General features: G+C 35.5%; 1 protein-coding gene across 3 annotated transcripts in view; it reads right to left on the reverse strand.

The window, feature by feature from the left end:
- LOC134575465 (alpha-2-macroglobulin-like) overlaps positions 1-14,848 on the reverse strand; it is a 312,276-nt gene that overhangs the window by 95,023 nt on the left and 202,405 nt on the right. The window lies entirely within an intron of this gene.

Consider the following 14,848-nt stretch of genomic DNA (forward strand, 5'->3'; position numbering starts at 1 on the left):
TAGTCCAGAAAAGTGCCGTTCATTCATGCTACGACTCCAACGTATAGTAGATTCACACTGTTATAATGCTACGACTCCAACGTATAGTATCTTCACACTGTTATAATGCTACGACTCCAACGTATAGTATCTTCACACTGATATAATGCTACGACTCCAACGTATAGTATCTTCACATTGATATAATGCTACGACTCCAACGTATAGTATCTTCACACTGTTATAATGCTATGACTCCAACGTATAGTATCTTCACACTGATATAATGCTACGACTCCAACGTATAGTAGCTTCACACTGATATAATGCTACGACTCCAACGTATAGTATCTTCACATTGATATAATGCTACGACTCCAACGTATAGTATCTTCACGCTGTAATATTGCTACGACTCCAACGTATAGTATCTTCACACTGTTATAATGCTACGACTCCAACGTATAGTATCTTCACACTGTTATAATGCTACGACTCCAACGTATAGTATCTTTACACTGTTATAATGCTACGACTCCAACGTATAGTATCTTCACACTGTTATAATGCTACGACTCCAGCGTATAGTATCTTCACACTGATATAATGCTACGACTCCAATGTATAGTATCTTCACAGTGTTATAATGCTTCGACTCCAACGTATAGTATCTTCACACTGATATAATGCTATGACTCCAACGTATAGTATCTTCACACTGTTATAATGCTATGACTCCAACGTATAGTATCTTCACGCTGTTATAATGCTACGACTCCAACGTATAGTATCTTCACACTGATATAATGCTATGACTCCAGCGTATAGTATCTTCACACTGTTATAATGCTACGACTCCAACGTGTAGTATCTTCTCACTGTTATAATGCTACGACTCCAACGTATAGTATCTTCACACTGTTATAATGCTACGACTCCAACGTATAGTATCTTCACATTGATATAATGCTACGACTCCAACGTATAGTATCTTCACGCTGTAATAATGCTACGACTCCAACGTATAGTATCTTCACACTGTTATAATGCTACGACTCCAACGTATAGTATCTTCACACTGTTATAATGCTACGACTCCAACGTATAGTATCTTTACACTGTTATAATGCTACGACTCCAACGTATAGTATCTTCACACTGTTATAATGCTACGACTCCAGCGTATAGTATCTTCACACTGATATAATGCTACGACTCCAACTTATAGTATCTTCACACTGTTATAATGCTACGACTCCAACGTATAGTATCTTCACACTGTTATAATGCTACGACTCCAACGTATAGTATCTTCACGCTGTTATAATGCTACGACTCCAACGTATAGTATCTTCACACTGATATAATGCTATGACTCCAACGTATAGTATCTTCACACTGATATAATGCTATAACTCCAACGTATAGTATCTTCACACTGATATAATGCTATGACTCCAACGTATAGTATCTTCACACTGATATAATGCTATGACTCCAGCGTATAGTATCTTCACACTGTTATAATGCTACGACTCCAACGTATAGTATCTTCACACTGTTATAATGCTATGACTCCAACGTATAGTATCTTCACACTGTTATAATGCTATGACTCCAGCGTATAGTATCTTTACACTGTTATAATGCTATGACTCCAGCGTATAGTATCTTCACACTGTTATAATGCTACGACTCCAGCGTATAGTATCTTCACACTGATATAATGCTACGACTCCAACGTATAGTATCTTCACACTGTTATAATGCTACGACTCCAACGTATAGTATCTTCACGCTGTTATAATGCTACGACTCCAACGTATAGTATCTTCACGCTGTTATAATGCTACGACTCCAACGTATAGTATCTTCACACTGATATAATGCTATGACTCCAACGTATAGTATCTTCACACTGATATAATGCTATGACTCCAACGTATAGTATCTTCACACTGATATAATGCTATGACTCCAGCGTATAGTATCTTCACACTGTTATAATGCTACGACTCCAACGTATAGTATCTTCACACTGTTATAATGCTATGACTCCAACGTATAGTATCTTCACACTGTTATAATGCTATGACTCCAGCGTATAGTATCTTTACACTGTTATAATGCTATGACTCCAGCGTATAGTATCTTTACACTGACATAATGCTACGACTCCAGCGTATAGTATCTTCACACTGTTATAATGCTATGACTCCAGCGTATAGTATCTTTACACTGATATAATGCTACGACTCCAACGTATAGTATCTTTACACTGATATAATGCTACGACTCCAACGTATAGTAGCTTCACACTGTTATAATGCTACGACTCCAACGTATAGAATCTTTACACTGATATAATGCTACGACTCCAACGTATAGTATCTTTACACTGATATAATGCTACGACTCCAACGTATAGTATCTTTACACTGATATAATGCTACGACTCCAACGTATAGTATCTTCACACTGATATAATGCTATGACTCCAACGTATAGTATCTTCACACTGTTATAATGCTATGACTCCAACGTATAGTATCTTTACACTGATATAATGCTACGACTCCAACGTATAGTATCTTCACACTGTTAGAATGCTACGACTCCAACGTATAGTATCTTCACACTGATATAATGCTACGACTCCAACGTATAGTATCTTCACACTGATATAATGCTACGACTCCAACGTATAGTATCTTCACGCTGTAATAATGCTATGACTCCAACGTATAATATCTTCACACTGATATAATGCTATGACTCCAACGTATAGTATCTTCACACTGATATAATGCTATGACTCCAACGTATAGTAGCTTCACACTGTTATAATGCTACGACTCCAACGTATAGTATCTTTACACTGATATAATGCTACGACTCCAACGTATAGTATCTTCACACTGTTAGAATGCTACGACTCCAACGTATAGTATCTTCACACTGATATAATGCTACGACTCCAACGTATAGTATCTTCACACTGATATAATGCTACGACTCCAACGTATAGTATCTTCACGCTGTAATAATGCTATGACTCCAACGTATAATATCTTCACACTGATATAATGCTATGACTCCAACGTATAGTATCTTCACACTGATATAATGCTATGACTCCAACGTATAGTATCTTCACACTGTTATAATGCTACGACTCCAACGTATAGTATCTTTACACTGTTATAATGCTACGACTCCAACGTATAGTATCTTCACACTGTTATAATGCTACGACTCCAGCGTATAGTATCTTCACACTGATATAATGCTACGACTCCAACGTATAGTATCTTCACATTGATATAATGCTACGACTCCAACGTATAGTATCTTCACACTGTTATAATGCTACGACTCCAACGTATAGTATCTTCACACTGTTATAATGCTACGACTCCAACGTATAGTATCTTTACACTGTTATAATGCTATGACTCCAACGTATAGTATCTTCACACTGTTATAATGCTACGACTCCAACGTATAGTATCTTTACACTGATATAATGCTACGACTCCAACGTATAGTAGCTTCACACTGTTATAATGCTTCGACTCCAACGTATAGTATCTTCACACCGATATAATGCTACGACTCCAACGTATAGTATCTTTACACTGATATAATGCTACGACTCCAACGTATAGTATCTTCACACTGATATAATGCTATGACTCCAACGTATAGTATCTTCACGCTGTAATAATGCTACGACTCCAACGTATAGTATCTTCACACTGTTATAATGCTATGACTCCAACGTATAGTATCTTTACACTGATATAATGCTATGACTCCAACGTATAGTATCTTCACACTGTTATATTAATTCTGACATCATTCCTAGCGTGTCTCAACATACATAAGAAAAATTGTGCAACTCTCTTTCATGTCACTGTGATAAAAACAATGATCAACTCATGTGTGCTGCTGTGGCACTTGACACTTGTTTGTAACTATCTAAGCACAGAAAAAAAAAAAGAATAAAAAAAAAAGTGCAGTTCATTTGTAAAAAATGCAAAAAACGTCACTTTTACTGAAAATATCATCGTTGTAATACAATTTACCAGTTTGAAACACTAATATTTGAGTTCAGCGAAGTCTCCCAAGTAAAACAGTGCCCCCTATGTACAGGTTTTATGGTGTCTTGGAGAGTTACAGGGTCAAATATAGTGCTTGCGAATTAAATGCTCTGCACTTTCTCCCTGTGTTGTCAGGCATGTCAATTAAATTTTAATTAATCAAATCACCTAATTATGTTAAAAGATTATTTGAATATACACGTATATATACGGTCACAGATTTTTAATATGATTAAATAAAACTTTTGAATTTTATACAAGACCGGTGAGCAGCTATCATTTGGCGTTCTATGTATCTTTGGAGTCCAGGCTTTGGCACCCGGCATATAAGGAACATTAAAGCGTGAGTGCATGGGATTTTTTTCTATTTTTTCTATTTATTATATATAATATATATACATATTATATATGTAACGTCATTCTAAGTGTATTTTAATATTAATATATACTAATATTAATATTAAAATACACTTTGTATGACATTACATATATATAATTTGTATATATATTACATATAATATATATACATATATTGTATATATAAAAATACTTTTAATTTAATTCTAAACATGTTTAATATTTTTTTTTCACACTACCTACCAGCAGGGGGACTGTCTGATATTTCAGACAGTCCCCCTGCTGACAGATCCACAGCCAGCTATAGGGGGCCATGTGATCGCTCTTTGAGAACGATCAAATGGCCCCCGGGGGCCTGATTTGTTGGGGGAGGGCTGCCTGGGCTGTCAGGCAGCCCTCCAGAAGAGGATCGGGGCGGAGGTGAGTATATCTCACCTCCTGGGGGCTTAAGCCGTTACGGCGTTCTATGCCGCCGCAACGGCTTTAAAGCCCTTTAAAGCCGGGATGGCATAGAACGCCGTAACGGCGTTAAGGGGTTTAATGCAAAAGCAAATATGAACGCTAACTTTGGCAACCATTTGTGGCTAAGTGGCTACTACAAAAGACTGGACATACCCCATTTTAATGGTTGTCTAATTTTTCAAATGGTATGTCATGGTGTGGTTAATTTTCATTTCTGGGCTGCCATACCGTCTCAAAGTTAACATAGCTAATCTGGCAAATAGCAATTTACAAAAACAGAAATTGGCAAATCGTATGTTTGACCTGGTAACTTTCCAAATCACCATAAAACCTGTACTTGAGGGGTATGGTTGTACTTGTGAGACATTACTATACAAAAATATGAGCATTTTAGAGCAGTAAAATATTATACTGATAACATCATCTGTAAAATGGCAGTTTATGTGTGAAAAATGCAAAAAAACTAATATAATTTGGCCAGGGTTTGTGACTAAGTGGCTACTAAAAAAGACTGGACATACCCCATTTTGAATAGTGTGGGTTGTCTACTTTTACAAATGGTATGCCATGATGGGGTTAATTTTCATTCCTGGGCTGCCATACGGTTTCATAGGCAACAAAGGCCCAGCAAACCAATCTAGCAAATTTCAATGTGCAAACATGGAAAAGGGGAAAGCTCTGCATTTGACCCCTGTAAGTTTGCAAAAGCCCATGAAAGTTGTACATTGGCAGCACTGTTGAACTCAGGAGATGTTGCTGAACACATATTGGGGTGTTCTTTGTCAGTAAGACATAACAGGAACTAAGAAGCCATGCTTAAAGTACAACGTGAGAGAAAAATAACAAAAAATGACTACCCAAAAGTTTGACAAAGACTGGTGGTAGAATTAGTGCATCGAAAGTGTTTAAATACCACCATATAAAATACCCTAGGGTGTCTACTATTTAGAAATATATGGTTTGATGGGGGTAAATGACATTTGCCAGCTTAAAAAATGTCCCAAATAGGACATGGGTGCCTGATGACCAGCTGTGAAAATTTCAAGTTGGAAAACTGGAATGTGCATCCTCCAAATAAGGTATTTTAGCCCCCAGAGAACAAGACACACCTACACATGGGTGTTATCGCTGTACTCAGGAGATGTTGCTGAATACATATTTGGGTGTTCTTTGGCAGTAACCCTTAAAATTCTCAGTACATGTATTCTTAAATTACTATGTGTGTCAAAAAAATCACCAATTATTTTTTTTTCTTCATTTGGCATAGATTGGTGGTAAAATGGTTGCATGAAAAAAGTAAAAATACCCCAATTGTAATATCTTAGGTTGTCTTCTTTTAAAACATATATACATGTAAAGGGTTATTCAGGGATTCCTGACAGATATCAGTGTTACAATGTAACTTTCGTTAATTTTGAAAAAAAAAGTGGTTTGGAAATAGCAAAGTGCTACTTGTACTTATATCCCTATAACTTTCCAAAAAAAGCTAAGAACATGTTAACATTGGGCATTTCTAAACTCAGAAATGGGTGTGGTTGAGAATACAATTCTTAAATTTAGAGTAAACTGTATGGTTAGAGGCACTACTCTACTGGATGGGAAGGGCTCCCACTAGATATAATCTAATAGATATCCAGGAGTTATATCCAGGAGAATAAAACTTAATAACATTTAATACACTTCAATTTAAGTTACCAATATGACATTCATTATGGAAGTCCCAAATTTTTAAATCAACAAAGTCTCAGTCTTTCAAAAGTATCACAAAGTGTTGATACAATATATGCAATGTTAGCTTGTATTATATAGCTCCAGCTATTGAGCCAGCTGGGGTTAGTCTACTGAACAGGCTGTTGAATATAGTACTAACAGTGATATCTTCTTCAATTGGTGTTGTATCAATGATATGCACACTATATAGAAATCAATATACTGTAAGATCATATATGATTGTCTTATGTGTCAAATAGTTTCCTCCGTTCTATAAGAAAATAAAATGGAGAACCATAGGGCTTACTGTATACAATACTTTAATAAAGGCTTGGAATTAAAACGCACTCACAATTTGCAGGTCTATAACGAGTATATGATGGAAATGCATATGGTGATAGGTGGTTGTTGGTGGTCACGGTCCTACAATCCGTCCGGTGGATGTAAGTTAGTAAGGTGCCACGTGCATTCCACTGCTCTCCCCTTCTGTGTTCCAATACAACTCGGTAGTTTAGCAATTTGCGATCGATGCCGAAAAGTGTCCTTACGTGTTTCGTGAGTAGAATCTCACTTCATCAGAGGCTGGCATGCATACAAAGCTTCTCAGTTTAAATAGCTGACTAAGTCTTTCCGGCTATATATTAACTCATTATGGTGCAGTCAATACACATTTAATACGGAACATATACATGAAAACTTTACATAAGAAACTTATGTTAAAAGTGTTGCATTGAAAAGATTACATTTAAAAGCTTATTTTAAAAGAGAATTTTATTTAGAAGGAAACAGAATGCATAGATTGCATTTAAAAATAGGAATTACATTTAAAAAAATGGATTTGCATTTAAAAAAAGGATGTGCTTATATGTAGGGATATACATTAGAAATAAGAATTGTCTTATAACTAGGGGTATACATTAAAAATATGAAAAAATAAATAAAAATAAAGTAGTAATACCTCACAAATTAGTGATGACAATAATATGAAGTATATTGATTAATGGCTAGAGTATTGTTTTAAGGAGAGTTGGGTATATTGGTACTTGAACCTATATACAATATTATATAATAATAATTATATTTGCCATATCAGTATCTTGTATTAGTGATGCAATGTTTGCTTGAAATCAATACATACTGTAAAAGATGATAAGAGTACTTTGATATGGTTGAAAATCACAGAAATGCGTTCAATAAAAAAGATTACTTTTGAGGAAAGATTTCATTTGAAAAAAGTTAGAATTAAATTTGAATGAAGATGACATTGAGAAAAGGGTTGTATTGTGAATAAGGATGCGTTATAACTAGGGATGAGGCATAAGACATGACTTATAGCTCTCTTATATGTTAAAGTTAACAGAAAAGATACATCCGTTGTGATTATATTAATGTGTAGTATGCTTGTTCGTAACTGTAAAATTATTAATATGCTGGGATTTATAAAAAATAGTGATATAAAGAAAAAGTGGGTATTTCTATAATATACTCCGGAGAAATAATTTATAAAGACATTTTATAAAAACATTATTGGAAGTCAATTTGAAGAAGAGGTGGCTTTTGGTACTATAACCTCTATGTAATTTACCAAATAGGTGCATTTTATATATATCCACGTAAACAGAAAGCACTCCAGGGTCTTTGAGGTATAGTTACAATTTAACTTTTAATTCATATCAAAATGATAAAATTTAACATCAACATTTCGGCTCACTTCTGGAGCCTTCTTTAGGATGACAAATATATATTAGGATGGTGTGTAAGAGTTCATGCTTAATTTTAGGAATGATGGGAGGACTTGGAAAGAATTGAAAATAGTAAAAATTATAAAAATTATAAAAGTGCACTAAATTTGAAGTCCACATTTAACCTTTTGGGTTCCAAGGTGTCTAACGGGAAAATCCACTTTGCTTCTGCTTTATTCAGTTCTTTTTCTAGGTCTCCTCCTCTCCATGGGATGATAATCTTCTGCATTGCCATGAATTTGGGACCTATGGGATTTCTTGCATGTATCATATCAAAATGTTAGGTTGTGTGAGTGAAGTCCTTTTTTAATGTTTCTTATATGTTCGCCTACTCTGGTTTTTAGGGCCCTTTTTGTCCGTCTTATGTAAAATGTATTACAAGGGCAGCTTAGCAGATACATAAGACCTGTAATATTACAACTGAGATGGGGTTTTATTTTACATTTTTCTCTGGTTTGGGGGTGGATAAATTATTTAATTAGTTGAGGTTGTTCTTGATTGTTTATGCAGCCTCTACATTTTTTACATTTCCAAAAAACTACTTTTGCTTTAAATAAGTAGAACTGATTTATTTTTTGTCTTTTTGTCCATTGGTCGATGGTGCTAATAAAGTGCTTACATTGGGGGCCTTTAAATAAATATGTTTTGGCCTGTCACCTAATATTTGGTCTAATTGAGGGTCTCCTCTTAAAATGTTCCATTTTTTTGCAGAATATTACGTATTTTGTGTGTTTGATTATCGAATCTTGTTATGAACACTGAAATATCTGAAATTGTTGTTTGGTTTCTAAAATTTGTTTACGTGGTAATTCCATAATTTTGGTTATAGCTTGGTTTAATAGATCTTCATGATAACCTTTTGCTTGAAATTGAAGTTTAATTTCTTCTATTTGTTTAGTGCATATTTCAGGTTCCGAACAGTTGCATTTGATTCTCCTAAATTGGCTGAATAGTATATTGTTTAGCCCTGTTCTTTTATGAAAGCTATTGTTCGGGATGAAGCTATTACAAACGACAGTTTTTCTAACAGATTTGGTTTAAATTTTATTGTTTTTTCAAATCGATTTCCAGATCTAAAAATTCGATTTTCTCTTGGGAATGGTTAAAAGTGAACTTAAGATTGTAGGGGTTAAAATTGAGGTATTGTTTAAAAAATTCCAATGTTAAAAGGTCTCCTTTCCAAATGAAAATGCAGTAATCTATATAGCGCTACCATAGGACTAGATCCGCACCAAATGGGTTATTGGTTATTATATTCACACTTGATGTATCTTTTCCATTAACTTCAACATATAAGAGATCTATAAGTCATGTCTTATGCCTCATCCCTATTTATAACGCATCCTTATTCACAATGCAACCCTTTTCTCAATGTCATCTTCATTTAAATTTAATTCAAATTTTTTTTCAAATGAAATCCTTCCTCAAAGGTAATTTTTTTTATTGAAGACATTTCTGTGATTTTCAACCATATCAAAGTACTCTTATCATCTTTTACAGCATGTACTGATGTCAAGCAAACATTGCATCACTAATACAAGATACTGATATGGCAAATAGAATTATTATTATATAATATTGTATATAGGTTCAAGTACCAATATACCCAACTCTCCTTAAAACAATACTCTAGCCATTAATCAATATACTTCATATTATTGTCATTACTAATTTGTGAGGTATTACTACTTAATTTTAATTTTTTTTCAATTTTTAATGTATACCTCTATTTATAAGGCAATTATTATTTCTAATGTATATCCCTATATATAAGCAAATCCTTTTCTTAAATGCAATTCCTTTTTTAAATGCAATTCCGATTTTTCAATGCAATCTATTCATTCTGTTTCCTTCTTAAATGAAAAAACAAAAAGGAAAATCCAAAGAGAGATGGGGAAACTCCACACCCCTACATTGGATAAACCAAGCAAGGAAACCCAGTCCTAGATGTAATGCTAAAACTTAACCTTTATTAGTAATAAAATAAAACAATGTAAACACAATGAAAAAATGAAAAAATAAATAAATGGAAAATAGGAGTGCTACCACAGTAAATGTGGATGTGGACAGTAAAAATAATAAAGAAAAATACTGTCCTACAAAGCCACCTATATACAGAGATCACAGCTAGTAACTAGATTGGGAAGGGAAAGAGGAGACAACCAGGGTGATCCTCTAGGTCACAGAAAATGCTCCTATAAAAGAATGGGTGCTGTAAACCTAGAGGTAACAATATAACTGGTGCAAAGGGCAACAAAATTTCACTTGTAACGAAAATGCACTCCAAACTTGAACCCCCCCCCCCCTGAAGCATAAATGAAGGAGACCCCCCCCCCCATAGAGCAAGATAAATATGTCTGTTCAGGACCAAACTCGGCTAAATCAATCGCCAAACTAAACTTGTGAATCTAAAATCCCCTCCTAATAAACCACCAAAGTCCCAGAGCTAGTACACGACTAAGACTGACTAAGATCTCAAAGAGTGGAGCAGCTCCTGACTAAAATACCTAACGCGTGTTTCAGCGCTTCTAATTGCGCCTTCGTCAGAGGTAAAGTGTTGGTCTGTCCCCTAGCCGACTTTTATATGTAGCGAGCCGGCAGAATTAAGTGGGAGTGGCGGACCCGTTCGCGCCGAAAACCGGCGTTCAAACTAGTACCGCCTCTCTGTATTAGTCACTAGAAGATTGACAGGACATGTAAATGAATCCCTAGTGTGCCATCACCTAAATGCTCAACTAGAAATGAGCAAAATATCATGAAAGTCAATGAAAGAATCCATGTACACCAATAATTTCAAATGGAATATAGGGACAATGACTATAACATGTGCTTATTATTACAAAAGAGCAATATGCTAAATGGATTTAAATCCATTAGTAAGTCATTTCTCATGTTGAAACAATATTATGATGTGATTATCATTGAACTGTAAATGAAATAAACATTTATTTGTGAATCTTAAGGTGACGGCGTCTTGGTCTCCCATCTAGTTGGGGGATAGAGGCTGTAACATCCATAATAATCTAATGAATAATAATAACAGAAGTATTTACAAAAATTTACAAAAATTAGACATATGTACAAAATAAGTGATGATGCATTACTGATGGTATTAAATAATGCTCTCTATGTAACTCATTTATCAATGAAGGGAGTGAACGTAAACCCCTCATTTAATCGCTACATATAAAAGAGTCGGCTAGGGGACAGACCTACGCTCTACCTCTGATGAAGGCGCAATTAGAAGCGCTGAAACGCGCGTTAGGTAGTTTAGTCAGGAGCTGCTCCACTCTTTGAGATCTTAGTCAGTCTAGTTTTCGTGTACTAGCTCTGGGACTTTGGTGGTTTATTAGGAGGGGATTTTAGATTCACAAGTTTAGTTTGGCGATTGATTTAGCCGAGTTTGGTCCTGAACAGACATATTTATCTTGCTCTATGTGGGGGGTCTCCTTCATTTATGCTTCAAGGGGGTTTTCAAGTTTGGAGTGCATTTTCGTTACAAGTGAAGTTTTGTTGCCCTTTGCACCAGTTATATTGTTACCTCTAGGTTTACAGCACCCATTCTTTTATAGGAGCATTTTCTGTGACCTAGAGGATCACCCTGGTTGTCTCCTCTTTCCCTTCCCAATCTAGTTACTAGCTGTGATCTCTGTATATAGGTGGCTTTGTAGGACAGTATTTTTTTTATTATTTTTACTGTCCACATCCACATTTACTGTGGTAGCACTCCTATTTTCCATTTATTTATTTTTTCATTTTTTCATTGTGTTTACATTGTTTTATTTTATTACTAATAAAGGTTAAGTTTTAGCATTACATCTAGGACTGGGTTTATCCAATGTAGGGGTGTGGAGTTTCCCTATCTCTCTTTGGATTTTCCTTTTTGTTTTTTCTCTTCACACGTATGTAAGGGTTACCCCTTTATAAGGATTCCCCTGACACACTTACAGGCTGGTTGCCTTTGGCCACTGGCTTTTGTTTCTTCTTAAATTAAATACTTTTTTTTCTTCTAAATAAAATTATCTTTTAAAATAAGCTGTTAAATGTAATCTTTTCAATGCAACACTTTTAAAATAAGTTTCTTATGTAAAGTTTTCATGTATATGTTCAGTTTTTAACTAGTATTAACCCCTTAAGACCGCAGCCAAATGTACAAGTTGTGAACGAAACAAAATGTAAACAAAACCTGGCATTTGCGCTACATGTCTGTCCAACCGTAATTCACCTCTTTCATATTAAATGCACCCCCCTTATTATATATCATTTTATTCAGGGGAAACAGGGCTTTCATTTAATATCAAATATTTAACTATGAAACATAATTTAATAGGAAAAAAATGGGAGAAAATAAGATTTTATTTTTATTTTTTTAGTTCTACATTACATTTTAACTGTCAATGTCATAATACAATTTGCTTTTACTGCAATAAAATACACATATTTGTATTCAGCAAAGTCTCACGTGTAAAACAGTACCCCCTATGTACAGGTTTTATGGTGTTTGGGGAAGTTACAGGGTCAAATATAGCGTGTTACATTTGAAAATAAAATTCGCCAGATTGGTTACGTTGCCTTTGAGACTGTATAGTAGCCCAGGAAATAAATTTACATCCATAATGGCATACCATTTGCAATAGTAGACGACCCAAGGTATTGCAAATGGGGTATGTCCAGTCTTTTTTAGTAGCCATTTGGTCACAAACACTGGCTAAAGTTAGCGTTAGTATTTGTTTGTGTGTGAAAAATGCAAAAAACGCCAATTTTGGCCAGTGTTTGTGACTAAGTGGCTACTAAAAAAGACTGGACATACCCCATTTGCAATACCTTGGGTTGTCTACTATTGCAAATAGTATGCCATCATAGGGGTAATTTTCATTCTTGGGCTACCATAGGGTCATAAAGGCAACTTAAGCAATCTGGCAAATTTTAATGTGAAAAAAATGAAACACAAGCCTTATATTTGACACTGTAATTTTTGAAAACACCATAAAACCTGTACATGAGGGGTACTGTTATACTCGGGAGACTTCGCTGAACACAAATATTTGTGTTTTAAAACAGTAAAAAGTATTGCAGCAATAATATCGTCCGTGTAAGTGCTGTTTGTGCGTGAAAAATGCAAAAAACATCACTTTTACTGGCGATATAATCGTTGTAATACATTTTACTGTTTTGAAACACTAATATTTGTGTTCAGCGAAGTCTCCCAAGTAAAACAGTACCCCCCATGTACAGGTTTTATGGTGTCTTGGAAAGTTATAGGGTTATAGGGTTAAATATGGTGCTCTCACATGGCCCGGGGGGGCTGAAGAGGACGGAGGTGCCGCAGGGGGCTCCCTGGGAGACCTCCAACCGCGATCGCCGGCGTGGGATCGCCGGCAACCGGGTAAGTAAAAAAAAAACCGAGGGCGTACTATTACGTCCTGCGGCGTTTAGAGCCGCTTAAAAAAGGACGTAAAAGTACGCCCTCCGGTCTTAAGGGGTTAAACGTGTATTGACTGCACCATAATGAGTTTATATATAGCCAGAAACGTTTAGTCGGCTATGTAAACTCAGAAGCTTCGTATGCATGCCAGCCTCTTATGAAGTGAGATTCTACTCACGAAATGCGTAAGGACACATTTCGGCATCTATCGCAAATTGCTAAACTGCCAGGTTGTATTGGAACACAGAAGGGGAGAGCAGTAGAACGCACGCGGCACCTTACTAACTTACATCCACCGGCCGGATTGTAGGACCGTGACCACCAACAACCACCTATCACCATATGCATTTCCATCATATACTCGTTATAGACCTGCAAATTGTGAGTGTGTTTTAATTCTTAACCTTTATTAAAGTATTGTATACAGTAAGCCCTATGGTTCTCCATTTTATTTTCTTATAGAACGGAGGAAACTATTTGACACATAAGACAATCATATATGATCTTACAATACATTGATTTCTATACAGTGTACATATCATTGCTACAACACCAATTGAAGAAGATATCACTGTTAGTACTATATTCAACAGCCTGTTCAGTAGACTAACCCCAGCTGGCTCAATAGCTGGAGTGATCTGATACAAGCTATCACTTTATTGTGATACTTTTGAAAGACTGAGACTTTTATCATTTAAAGATTAGGGACCTCCATACTGAACGACATATTGGTAACTTAAATTAAAGTTTATTAAAGAGACACTATAGTCACCAGAACAACTACAGCTTATTATTTGTTCTGGTGAGTAGAATCATTACCTTCAGGCTTTTTGCTGCAAACACTGTCAGAGAGAATGTAGGGTTTACATAACAGCCTAGTGATAACTTCACTGGCCACTTCTATTAGAGATCCTTCCTGGGTCATGGCTTCCTAAAATGCATCCAAACATTCAGTGTCTCCACCCTCTGCATGCAGACACTGTTTTTTGGTGGTTGTAGATGCGTAACAGATTTTGGGGGCCAAAGTTAGAAAAAGTGTTTTTTGTTTTTTTTTTATATTTTCTTTCTAT

Source organism: Pelobates fuscus, chromosome 10 (assembly GCF_036172605.1).
Source record: "Pelobates fuscus isolate aPelFus1 chromosome 10, aPelFus1.pri, whole genome shotgun sequence".
NCBI classification, from domain to species: Eukaryota; Metazoa; Chordata; class Amphibia; order Anura; family Pelobatidae; genus Pelobates; species Pelobates fuscus.